Below are 11,512 nucleotides of genomic sequence, written 5' to 3'. Positions count from 1 at the left end.
TACGTTGATGCGGTAAGATGTCTCTATCAGATGCTGTGTGAAGAACTGAATTAAAAGGAGAAAATAAAAAGCACAAGTAATGTCACTTTACCATTGTCCTTCAATTAACTATATATATAGATATATATATATATATATATCATAACTACTATAAATGGCAGTGATTTAAGGTCACTTACTGCTTCTACCAGTTCAATAATTACTTCATTCCTAATTTCATTTAGCACATTTATCTTCATCCTGATGTGGGCCAGTGATGGGGCACCTGCAGGGATTAAGGGTTGAGAAACCAAATTTATAATAATTTTGAATTTCACTGATAACCATTTTTAAATGAGTAATTTTCCCCCGTCTATGGTTTACCAAATCTATCAATTAAACTACCACCAAATAGAGGAGTCGTGTACAGTACCTTGGGGAGTGTTTATCAACGAAGTTGTTATGGTTGACGTTGAGTTGGTTGTATATACCATTGAATTGGAAGTGGCCACCATAATTAAGGGATCATTTGTGGTGGTTGGAGACTTAGTTGTATGGGGCAATACAGTTGCTGTAGATAAGGTCGTGTTCTGGGCTGCATAATTATTCGTTGTTGCAGGATGTGTAGACTTGGCCATGCTTTGCTTTGCTGTAGTCGTCATTATGTTTGACGTTGCAGGTGTAGGGTTCTGTGTTGTTCTTGTTGTGAATATGGTTCTGTTCATTGAGGTTTGTGTTGCAGTAGTTATAGGTATTATTTTGTCGGTTGTTTGGGATATGGTTGTACTTATTCTGTGGTTTCTTGTAGCTGTGCTGCTTGATAATTTTGGCGTTTTGGAGAAAGTTGGGTTTTGCTGTGGAGAGGTGATGGTATTCAGAAATGTGTTAGTTGTCGCAGTTTCATCTGGAGTTATTGTATTCATTGATCTTTTTATTGGGGTTGAAGATTCTATGGTATTTTGCATTGTTGTAGTCGTAGACTTTGTTTTAGTTTCTGCGTTTTGTGACACAGTAGTCATGGACCTTACTAAAGTTGCTGGAGATTGTTTTGCTGTAGTCGTGATTATGTTTGACATTGCAGGTGTAGGGTTCTGTGTTGTTCTTGTTGTGAATATGGTTCTGTTCATTGAGGTTTGTGTTGCAGTAGTTATAGGTATTATTTTGTCGGTTGTTTGGGATATGGTTGTACTTATTCTGTGGTTTCTTGTAGCTGTGCTGCTTGATAATTTTGGCGTTTTGGAGAAAGTTGGGTTTTGCTGTGGAGAGGTGATGGTATTCAGAAATGTGTTAGTTGTCGCAGTTTCATCTGGAGTTATTGTAGTCATTGATCTTTTTATTGGGGTTGAAGATTCTATGGTATTTTGCATTGTTGTAGTCGTAGACTTTGTTTTAGTTTCTGCGTTTTGTGACACAGTAGTCATGGACCTTACTAAAGTTGCTGGAGATTGTTTTGCTGTAGTCGTGATTATGTTTGACATTGCAGGTGTAGGGTTCTGTGTTGTTCTTGTTGTGAATATGGTTCTGTTCATTGAGGTTTGTGTTGCAGTAGTTATAGGTATTATTTTGTCGGTTGTTTGGGATATGGTTGTACTTATTCTGTGGTTTCTTGTAGCTGTGCTGCTTGATAATTTTGGCGTTTTGGAGAAAGTTGGGTTTTGCTGTGGAGAGGTGATGGTATTCAGAAATGTGTAAGTTGTCGCAGTTTCATCTGGAGTTATTGTAGTCATTGATCTTTTTATTGGGGTTGAAGATTCTATGGTATTTTGCATTGTTGTAGTCGTAGACTTTGTTTTAGTTTCTGCGTTTTGTGACACAGTAGTCATGGACCTTACTAAAGTTGCTGGAGATTGTTTTGCTGTAGTCGTGATTATGTTTGACATTGCAGGTGTAGGGTTCTGTGTTGTTCTTGTTGTGAATATGGTTCTGTTCATTGAGGTTTGTGTTGCAGTAGTTATAGGTATTATTTTGTCGGTTGTTTGGGATATGGTTGTACTTATTCTGTGGTTTCTTGTAGCTGTGCTGCTTGATAATTTTGGCGTTTTGGAGAAAGTTGGGTTTTGCTGTGGAGAGGTGATGGTATTCAGAAATGTGTTAGTTGTCGCAGTTTCATCTGGAGTTATTGTAGTCATTGATCTTTTTATTGGGGTTGAAGATTCTATGGTATTTTGCATTGTTGTAGTCGTAGACTTTGTTTTAGTTTCTGCGTTTTGTGACACAGTAGTCATGGACCTTACTAAAGTTGCTGGAGATTGTTTTGCTGTAGTCGTGATTATGTTTGACATTGCAGGTGTAGGGTTCTGTGTTGTTCTTGTTGTGAATATGGTTCTGTTCATTGAGGTTTGTGTTGCAGTAGTTATAGGTATTATTTTGTCGGTTGTTTGGGATATGGTTGTACTTATTCTGTGGTTTCTTGTAGCTGTGCTGCTTGATAATTTTGGCGTTTTGGAGAAAGTTGGGTTTTGCTGTGGAGAGGTGATGGTATTCAGAAATGTGTTAGTTGTCGCAGTTTCATCTGGAGTTATTGTAGTCATTGATCTTTTTATTGGGGTTGAAGATTCTATGGTATTTTGCATTGTTGTAGTCGTAGACTTTGTTTTAGTTTCTGCGTTTTGTGACACAGTAGTCATGGACCTTACTAAAGTTGCTGGAGATTGTTTTGCTGTAGTCGTGATTATGTTTGACATTGCAGGTGTAGGGTTCTGTGTTGTTCTTCTTGTGAATATGGTTCTGTTCATTGAGGTTTGTGTTGCAGTAGTTATAGGTATTATTTTGTCGGTTGTTTGGGATATGGTTGTACTTATTCTGTGGTTTCTTGTAGCTGTGGCGCTTGATAATTTTGGGGTTTTGGAGAAAGTTGGGTTTTGCTGTGTAGAGGTGATGGTATTCAGAAATGTGTTAGTTGTCGCAGTTTCGTCTGGAGTTATTGTAGTCATTGATCGTTTTATTGTGGTTGAAGATTCTATTGTATTTTGCATTGCTGTAGCCGTAGATTTTGCTTTAGTTTCAGCGTTTTGTGACACAGTAGTCGTGGACCTTACTAAAGTTGCTGAAGAAAAGCTCATGGTCTGGGCTGTATAAGTAGTCATTGTTTTAGGTGGCGTAGATATGGTTGTATTTTGGTTTGTTGTAGTCATGATTGTGTGTGTAGTTGCAAGCGGAGTGTTTTGTGTTGATTTAGTTGTAAAAAGACTTCTGTTTATTGAGTTTTGCGTTGCAGTAGTCACAGGTGTGCTTGTTATTGTTTTTTGTGTTTGAGATATGGTTGTACCTATTGTATGATTTGTTTTAGCTATGGTGCTTAGTAATAATGTTTGAGGTGTGGAGAAAGTTGGGTTTCTCTGTGTAGAACTGATGGTCTTCAGAAATGTGTTAGTTGTTGCAGTTGTGTCAGGATTTTCTTTATTTGTGGATTTTGTTTTTGTGGTCAGATTTTCTGTTGAATTTGGCACTTTAGTAGCTATAGCTATTCCTTCAGTTTCTGTGCTCTGCGACAGAGTAGCAATTGACATTACTTCTGTTGCTGTAGATAAAGTCATGTTCTGGACAGCATTGGTAGTCAGTGTTTCTGGTTGTGTGGATTTGGTTGTATTTTGTTTTTTTATAGTCGTGATTGTGTTTGTGCTTGTAGGGGTGGTGTTTTGTGTCGTTTTTGTTGTGAATATGATTCTGTTCATTGAGGTTTGTGTTGCCGTAGTTATAGGTATTATTTTTTCAGGTGTTTGGGATATGGTTGTACTTATTCTGTGGTTTCTTGTAGCTGTGGTGCTTAAAAGTTTTTGAGTTGTGGACAAAGTCGGGTTTTGCTGTATAAAGGTGATGTTATTCAGAAATGTGTTATTTGTTGCAGTTGTGTCTGTGGATGCTGTAGTTATGGATCTGTTTATTGTGGTTGAAGATTCTATTGTGTTTCGCCCTGTAGCAGTCATTGATATTGCTTTAGTTTCTGTGTTTTGTGAGGCTGTAGTCATGGACGTTGCTGTGGATAAGATCGTGTTCTGGACTGCATAAGAAGTAGTCATTGTTTCAGGTTGTTTGGTTATGGTCGTATTTTGGCTTATTGTAGTCGCGATTCTATTTGTCATTGCAAGTGGGATATGTTGTGTTCTTCTAGTTGTGAGTAGAGTTCCGTTTATTGGGTTTCGTGTTGCAGTAGTCACCGATATGTTTGCTATTGTTTGGGTTTTTTCGGGTATGATTGTAGTTATTCTGGAGTTTCTTGTACCAATGGTGCTTAACATATTTTTAGTTGTGAAACCACTTGGGTTTTGTTGTGTACCGGTGATGGTATTCAACCATGTGTTTGCTGTTGCAGTTGTTTTTGAATTTACGGTAGTCATGGATCTGTTTATTGTGGTTGAAGATTCGGTTGTATTTGTCAGCGTAGTAACCGTAGCTATTGCTTTAGTTGCCTTGTTTCGTGACACAGTATTAATGGACGCTACTACTGTTGCTGTAAATAAGCTCATGTTCTGGGCTGCGTAAGTAGTACTAGTTCTTTTTTCAGGTTGCGTGGATATAGTTGTATTTTGGTTTGTTGAAGTCATGATTATGTTTGTCATTGCAAGTGGTGTGTTTTGTGTTGTTTTAGTTGTAAAAAGAGTTCTGTTCATAGGATTTTGTGTTACAGTAGCTGTTGTGCTTAATTTTGTGGTTGTGGAGAATGTTGGGTTGTGCTGTGTAGAGGTGATTCTATTCAGGAATGTGTTAGTTGTGGCAATTGTGTCGAGAGTTTCTGCATTTTTGGATTTGTTTTTGGTGGTTAGAGATTCCGTTTTATATGGCACTGTAGTAGTCATAGATATCGCTTCAGTTGCTGTGCCTTTTGACACAGTAGTAATGGACGTTACTACTGTTGCGGGATGTGTGTATAGGGTTATCTTTTGGATTGGTGTAATAATTTTTGTAGGTGCTGTTCTAACTATGGTACTGGTTGCCATTGGGTTTTGCGTGGTTAGAGATTCCGTTGTATATGGCACTGTACTAGTCACAGATATCGCTTCAGTTGCTGTGTCTTTTGACACAGTAGTAATGGACGTTAGTACTGTTGCAGGATGTGTGTATACAGTTGTGTTTTGGTTTGGTGTAATAATTTTTGGAGGTGCTGTTCTAACTATGGTACTGGTTGCCATTGGGTTTTGCGTGGTTAGAGATTCCGTTGTATATGGCACTGTACTAGTCACAGATATCGCTTCAGTTGCTGTGTCTTTTGACACAGTAGTAATGGACGTTAGTACTGTTGCAGGATGTGTGTATACAGTTGTGTTTTGGTTTGGTGTAATAATTTTTGGAGGTGCTGTTCTAACTATGGTACTGGTTGCCATTGGGTTTTGCGTGGTTAGAGATTCCGTTGTATATGGCACTGTACTAGTCACAGATATCGCTTCAGTTGCTGTGTCTTTTGACACAGTAGTAATGGACGTTAGTACTGTTGCAGGATGTGTGTATACAGTTGTGTTTTGGTTTGGTGTAATAATTTTTGGAGGTGCTGTTCTAACTATGGTACTGGTTGCCATTGGGTTTTGCGTGGTTAGAGATTCCGTTGTATATGGCACTGTACTAGTCACAGATATCGCTTCAGTTGCTGTGTCTTTTGACACAGTAGTAATGGGCGTTAGTACTGTTGCAGGATGTGTGTATACAGTTGTGTTTTGGTTTGGTGTAATAATTTTTGTAGGTGCTGTTCTAACTATGGTACTGGTTGCCCTTGGATTTTGCGTTTGGTTGTTTACAAGTAGGCTTGCCATTGTTTGATGAGTTTGTGGTATGTTTGTATATTCATTTTGAATTGTGGTACTAATTGTGTTTGCAAAAGATGCTTCGGTGCTTTGGGCGGTGTTAGCTCTAAATGGTGTTGTGTTTTGTAGTGTACTAGCAATTATTTTTACTGTCACAGGTGTTTGTAATATGGTGGTATTTGTGGTCCCACTTTTGATTATTGCTGTAATGTATTGGGTTCCAGCATTTAAAGGTGTTATTGCTGTTGTGGCTTCCATTGTACCATAGTTGAGTATACTATTGTTTTGTGGTGTCGTGGTGATGGTCCTATATGTGTTACTTGTTGAAGATGTGGACATTACTGTGTTTTCAGTTATTGTAGTCATGGGTTTGTTTGTCACTGTTGAAGATTCTGTCGTAGTTGGCACTACAGGTGTTGTGCTCTGGGTTACACTTGTCATTGATGTTATTGCTAACCCTGGAGTTCTGGGTGTGATCATGTTTTGGGCTGGTTTACCCATTGTTGTGCCCACAATTGCAAGGGTGTTGCTTTGAGTTTTACTAGATTCAGGTAAAGTTGTTTTTATTTTGCTTTGACTTTCAACATTCACGCGTGTGGTTGTTATTGTTTCAGGTGTTTGTGATGTACGTGCATCTGTTTTTGAAGATGTGGTACTGATGATTGTATGTGATGTTGGTAATGTGGCATGTGGGTATATAGTTGTGTTTTTTGGTGTGGTGGTGGGAATCATAAATATGGTAGTTGTTGCAGATGTTGACCTGGTTATGTCTGGAGTCACAGGCATATTGGTTGATTCTGTGGTATTGGGCACTGTTTGAGCCAAAGACATGCTGGTGACTATTAGAGTTTGGGGTTCAGTAGTTGTAGATCTTACTGTCTTGGCAGAAACTGATGTAATGGTTGAGTTTTGAATTATGAAAGTCAATTTGTTCTGTTTTGTTGCCGTCGTGCTGAAAGATATAGTCCTGTTCAATTTGTTTTGAGATGAAGATGTAAAATGTGTGCTTGCGAGTGGTTTATGTAGGTGGGATATGGTTGTATGTCTGTTCTGGGTTTCGGTGGTAATGGTTGAGTTTGTTACTATTGCCATGCTTGGCATCATTCTAGTTGGCGACATGGTTCTGTTTTCTGGTGGAATGGTGGTATTAGTTGTTGCCAAAGTGGACATAGTTCTGTCTACATTTGTGGTAGACTTGGTTAGATGTGCTCTTACAAGTCTGGTGATCAGAGTTCTAGTGGTCGCAGGAATTATTGTGTGATGTTTTGCATTAATTGTGCTTGAAAGTTCTTGTGTTGTGTTTATTATTCCGCTTGTGCTTTCTTTTGTTGTAGCCAGTGCAGTGTTTATAGTATTGTTCTTTGTTATGGTTGAACATGTCTTGAATGATGTGCTTCTTATTGAGATACTTTTATTTTGATTTAACTGTATGCCATTGGTTGTCTGTGATTTTCTCATGTGTGCTTGATATATCTCACTTTGTGGTGATGTATTTGTAAGGGTGCTTCTCTTTGTTGGAGGGTTGGTTACTTTGGATAATGTGGTAGTTGAAATAATTTCTGTAAATTCGGTGGAAATGGTAGGGTTCTGGAATCTGGTCATCCAAGTTTTTTCTAGAGTTCTTCTGTAGCGATGAGCAGTTGAGATGTTGAGCACATTGCTAGTTCCTGTTATATTCTTCTGATTCTCAGGTGTCAGTGATTTATCATCCTTAGTTGCTGCTTCAGTACTGATTGCTGGAGTCATAGTTATCTGAGTTGAATCTATATATATGTAGTAATTTGAGAGTGAGTTAGTACATTGTCCATTACAAACAAAAATGCTCTTATATTAAGTGGGATTTGGTTATTTATTGTATACTGGAATTACAAAACAGGAAATATTTCTAAACAAAAAAAGTACTATGGCCCAACATTATAAACTTGGATGGATAGTATTTTTTTAAATTAACGTCATATTTTGATTATGAATTCATTTTCCGTGCCATTTATCCTACTAGGGGTCTCTGTGATGCTGGAGCCTGGCCCAAATATGGGCACCAGGTGGGGGATAGCCTGAATTTGTGCCCAGCCAATCACTACAACCATTCACGCTTTCTAGCATTGGGAAGTAATAAAAGATTTTATTTGCTCGTTTGTCACATTAATAAGCAGTGTTCACACACTGGACAACTGTGTATAATGCGGGCCGTGCATTTCACACCTGGGCCTTCAGTAGTGCTACGTGTGAATCAATCCAACCCTCAAGTATTTTATGTCTATAAAACCTTCACTGCAGCTACAGCTTTGACACATAAAAAATAATCAATAATAACCTCAAAAATGTATATATTATTTCAGAAAATAGACACCTTTTACTCGACAAAATTATTTTTATTTATACACAAAATCCATTCTCCTTTCTTTCCTCAAGAAGATTTCAATTACTCTGTTGTACAGATTACACGTACGTTTCAGGTCCATCGAGAAGTTATTTGCTATTGCCATCAAGGCTAATGCTGAAAGTTCAGTCTGTCCGGTTGTATTTCTAGCATAAGTTTTGATTCTATTTCGGGCTGAAAATGTCCACTCGACAGAAGCAGTGGACACGGGGATGTTCACTGCCAAACACACTAAGGTGTACAGCTTCCTCATGTTCTCACTCAGATTTTTTTCTGAAAGAAGTCAAAGAGATCAGTGGGAGATTTTCCTGCAAAATCATCCATGGCATACATTACAATGAGGCCCTCTGAGTCAGTACTAAATTTAGCCGATGGGCATAGCTGTGTATAATTAAAGCTAACGGGGCTCTCTCCTTAACTTTAGCCTGCACCCCATTTAATCCAGAAGACATGACCGCTGCACCGTCATAACACTGTGCCACAACTTTACACAGACATTCATTTTCCAACAAAAATTGAATGATGAGACCTGCAATGTCATCAGCTCACTTCCCACTGGTAACATTTTCAAATCTGACGAAACGCTCCTTGACACCTTTGTCCGTGACGTAACGCAGAACCAGTGTGAGCTGTGCTGCAGTACTCGCGTCTGTTGTCTCGTCCACCATTACAGAGACAAACTATACTTTTTTTTATTTCGCTTGTGATCTCTTCCTCCCTCACTTCAGCAATAGCAGTGATTCGGTCGTTTTTTATTTTGCCCGACGTGCCACTAAACACTTTTGTAGTGGACAGAGGTTAATGTAAATCCGTGTTTTTTCTCAGCAATGAGTGAACGAAGTTCACATAATTTCCTTTGTTTGGGGAGGCAGCGCTTTCATCGTGTCCCCGAAATGAAAGTTCCTGCTTCCCCAAAAAAATGACGCAGTCTATCAAACTTTTTAAGATTTCTTTACCTTTTTGTTGTGGCACTCCGTTTCACTGCGCACTTGCTCGTTGAATTATAACTCCACTGGGGATTCTCCAAAAGTCTTGGAGCGCATCGTAGCTTATAAGTATCCGGCCGTGCTTTGGTGTCTCGTTGCTGCTTTGGTTAAACAGGTCAAATTTGCAAATCCAGTGTTGCTCCAAACACCACGTCGATTGGTGGCAAATAACAAGGACTCCCAGCAATACGATTTGCATTCATTCTCAGAGCCCATGAGCCAGGGGTAGCGCTTGTAGTTGGCAAATTGAAATTGGCGCACACACTCTTTTCCCGGCTGTAACAGGGCTGCCAGTTTCGGAGTTGACCGCCCTTTCTTAATGATGTCCATTTTTTTGCGGAAAAGTCCATCTGGAAAATGGCTTTGCCAGCTAATCCGAAACCAAATCCACTTGTTTTCCTGCGTCGGCCATTGTAGGTGGAATTTGCTAGCTCTGGCTTGCTCACTCTGGCCCGCCTACTCGCTAACTAGCCAATCATCGTTGGTGAAAGCAATGACGTATCCTTACGCCAGCGAGAAGGCAATGACATATACCTATTCCTGCGAGAAAGCATTGTGGTGTTGCCAACTCGAAATCTGATTGGTTAAAGCAACACAACGCTTGTTTAATGCAGCAGAGACTGCAGAACTTATTGTGAAGGCCTTGAGGCAGATTTCTGACCCTGGCAACAAATAATGGCTGAAATGTGATTGGTCAAATGCTTCCATATCTGGACATTCACACATCTGGAAGCAGTGCAATCAGAGGGAAAGCAATGAAAAGAAGCTAACAGACAATTTGGAATTATTTAATAAGTATTGTTGGACAAAATATAATATATGATTCTTTCAGCATTTTAATTTGCAGTACATCCTTACAATTTTATTCCTTCTGTCTAGGCAACCTATTGAAATCTTTATCTGCTTGTGAGGTCGCATATATGTTTTTATATGCCTACTGCTTGGTCTTTGCCACATCCATTAATTTTTGTTGTTGTTGTTGTAGTATCACAATGTGTGCTTGTGTCCTCAGTGTCCCACATTTTTTGCTAGTCTTTTTCTTTGTATGATTTTCTGTACTTTACATTTCAACCACCCTTCTACTTTCCCTGTTTACAACCAAAGGACATCCCTAATAATATCCTGTCTATTTTTCTGATCACCTTGACGGTAATGGGCCTCGAAAAGGGGCAAGAGGCTTTTTCTTTCTCACCTTGCACCACGTCTCTTCATGCCACTGTGAAAAGAACCTTTGTACAGTATACCTTACAAATTGAATGAAGAAACATTTACTGCCACACCTTTAAATAACTGTTTCCAAATGTAAATGTTAATGTGTATAAATGATTATATCCTTAAATAGTAGTCAGATTCAAAACCCCAACATGGAAAAAAACCTAAATAACAACAAATAGTAGACTACATGGCCCCTTATATAACCACATGAAGAATAATGAACCAATAGAACAACAAACATTACATGTATATCACTTAGCATTGTGCATTTCTGATAAAAAAATAAAATCAAAAATGTTGAACCAAGTTACCTTGAAATGTTGCAAACATATATCCATGCAAATATATCCAGAAAAGGATTATTTTCATTGTGGCATTGAGGTATCTGTCTACCTGGCCCCACTGACGATTATCATTCTCTGTGGAACTTGAATCTGTATTTGACATTTTCTTTGTTCATGCTCCACCCACAAATGGCAACCCAAAATTTATAAGCTTATACTCTTCTGTTTTAACACATCCTGAAAGGCAGTCCATAAATTACATCCTCCAAGCGTATAGATAATATTGACATTAGATTTGTATGAAAGTGCTTGTGAGCTGTTTATTTTTATATGTATAGCAGCATTTTTTGATTTTCCTTTACAGCCATACCTTGAGATACTAGCCTAATGCGTTCCAGGACTGAGCTCGTATGTCGATTTACTCATATCTCAAATCAACATTTCCCACAGAAATGAACTAAATACAAATTAACTCGTTTTCACCCTCTGAAACCCTGTTTTTCAATTATTTCGTGCTTATTATCGATTGTCATCATACGCCTTTTCTTCGCACTACCCTTCATTGCACCGACTTGCTTTGGACTCATTGTGTTTCCCTTAATTCTGCACTGACTAACGCAAAAAAAAAAAAAAAAAACACAGAAAAAATGCAACGCTCCACCCAGTGCTCATAAACATCTTTGCACAAGAGAGATGCAGCCACCTGGAGGCCTCGAATGCTCCTATCTCAAAGTCAATATTTGCTCTGAATTTTACTTGTATCTCAAATTACTCATATGCCTAGACTTGCACATTCACGCACACACTTGAAAAGGAAATAAACATTACTAAACATTATCTCCTTTCTCACACGCTATAGTGTATATTGCAAACCACAAACTCAACCGGCTTCTACAACAACCAGCATACCTTGAAACACAGTCAAATAATCAC

This window comes from Stigmatopora nigra, chromosome 5, assembly GCF_051989575.1.
Source record: "Stigmatopora nigra isolate UIUO_SnigA chromosome 5, RoL_Snig_1.1, whole genome shotgun sequence".
NCBI classification, from domain to species: domain Eukaryota; kingdom Metazoa; phylum Chordata; class Actinopteri; order Syngnathiformes; family Syngnathidae; genus Stigmatopora; species Stigmatopora nigra.
This window is presented reverse-complemented; position numbering follows the sequence as displayed.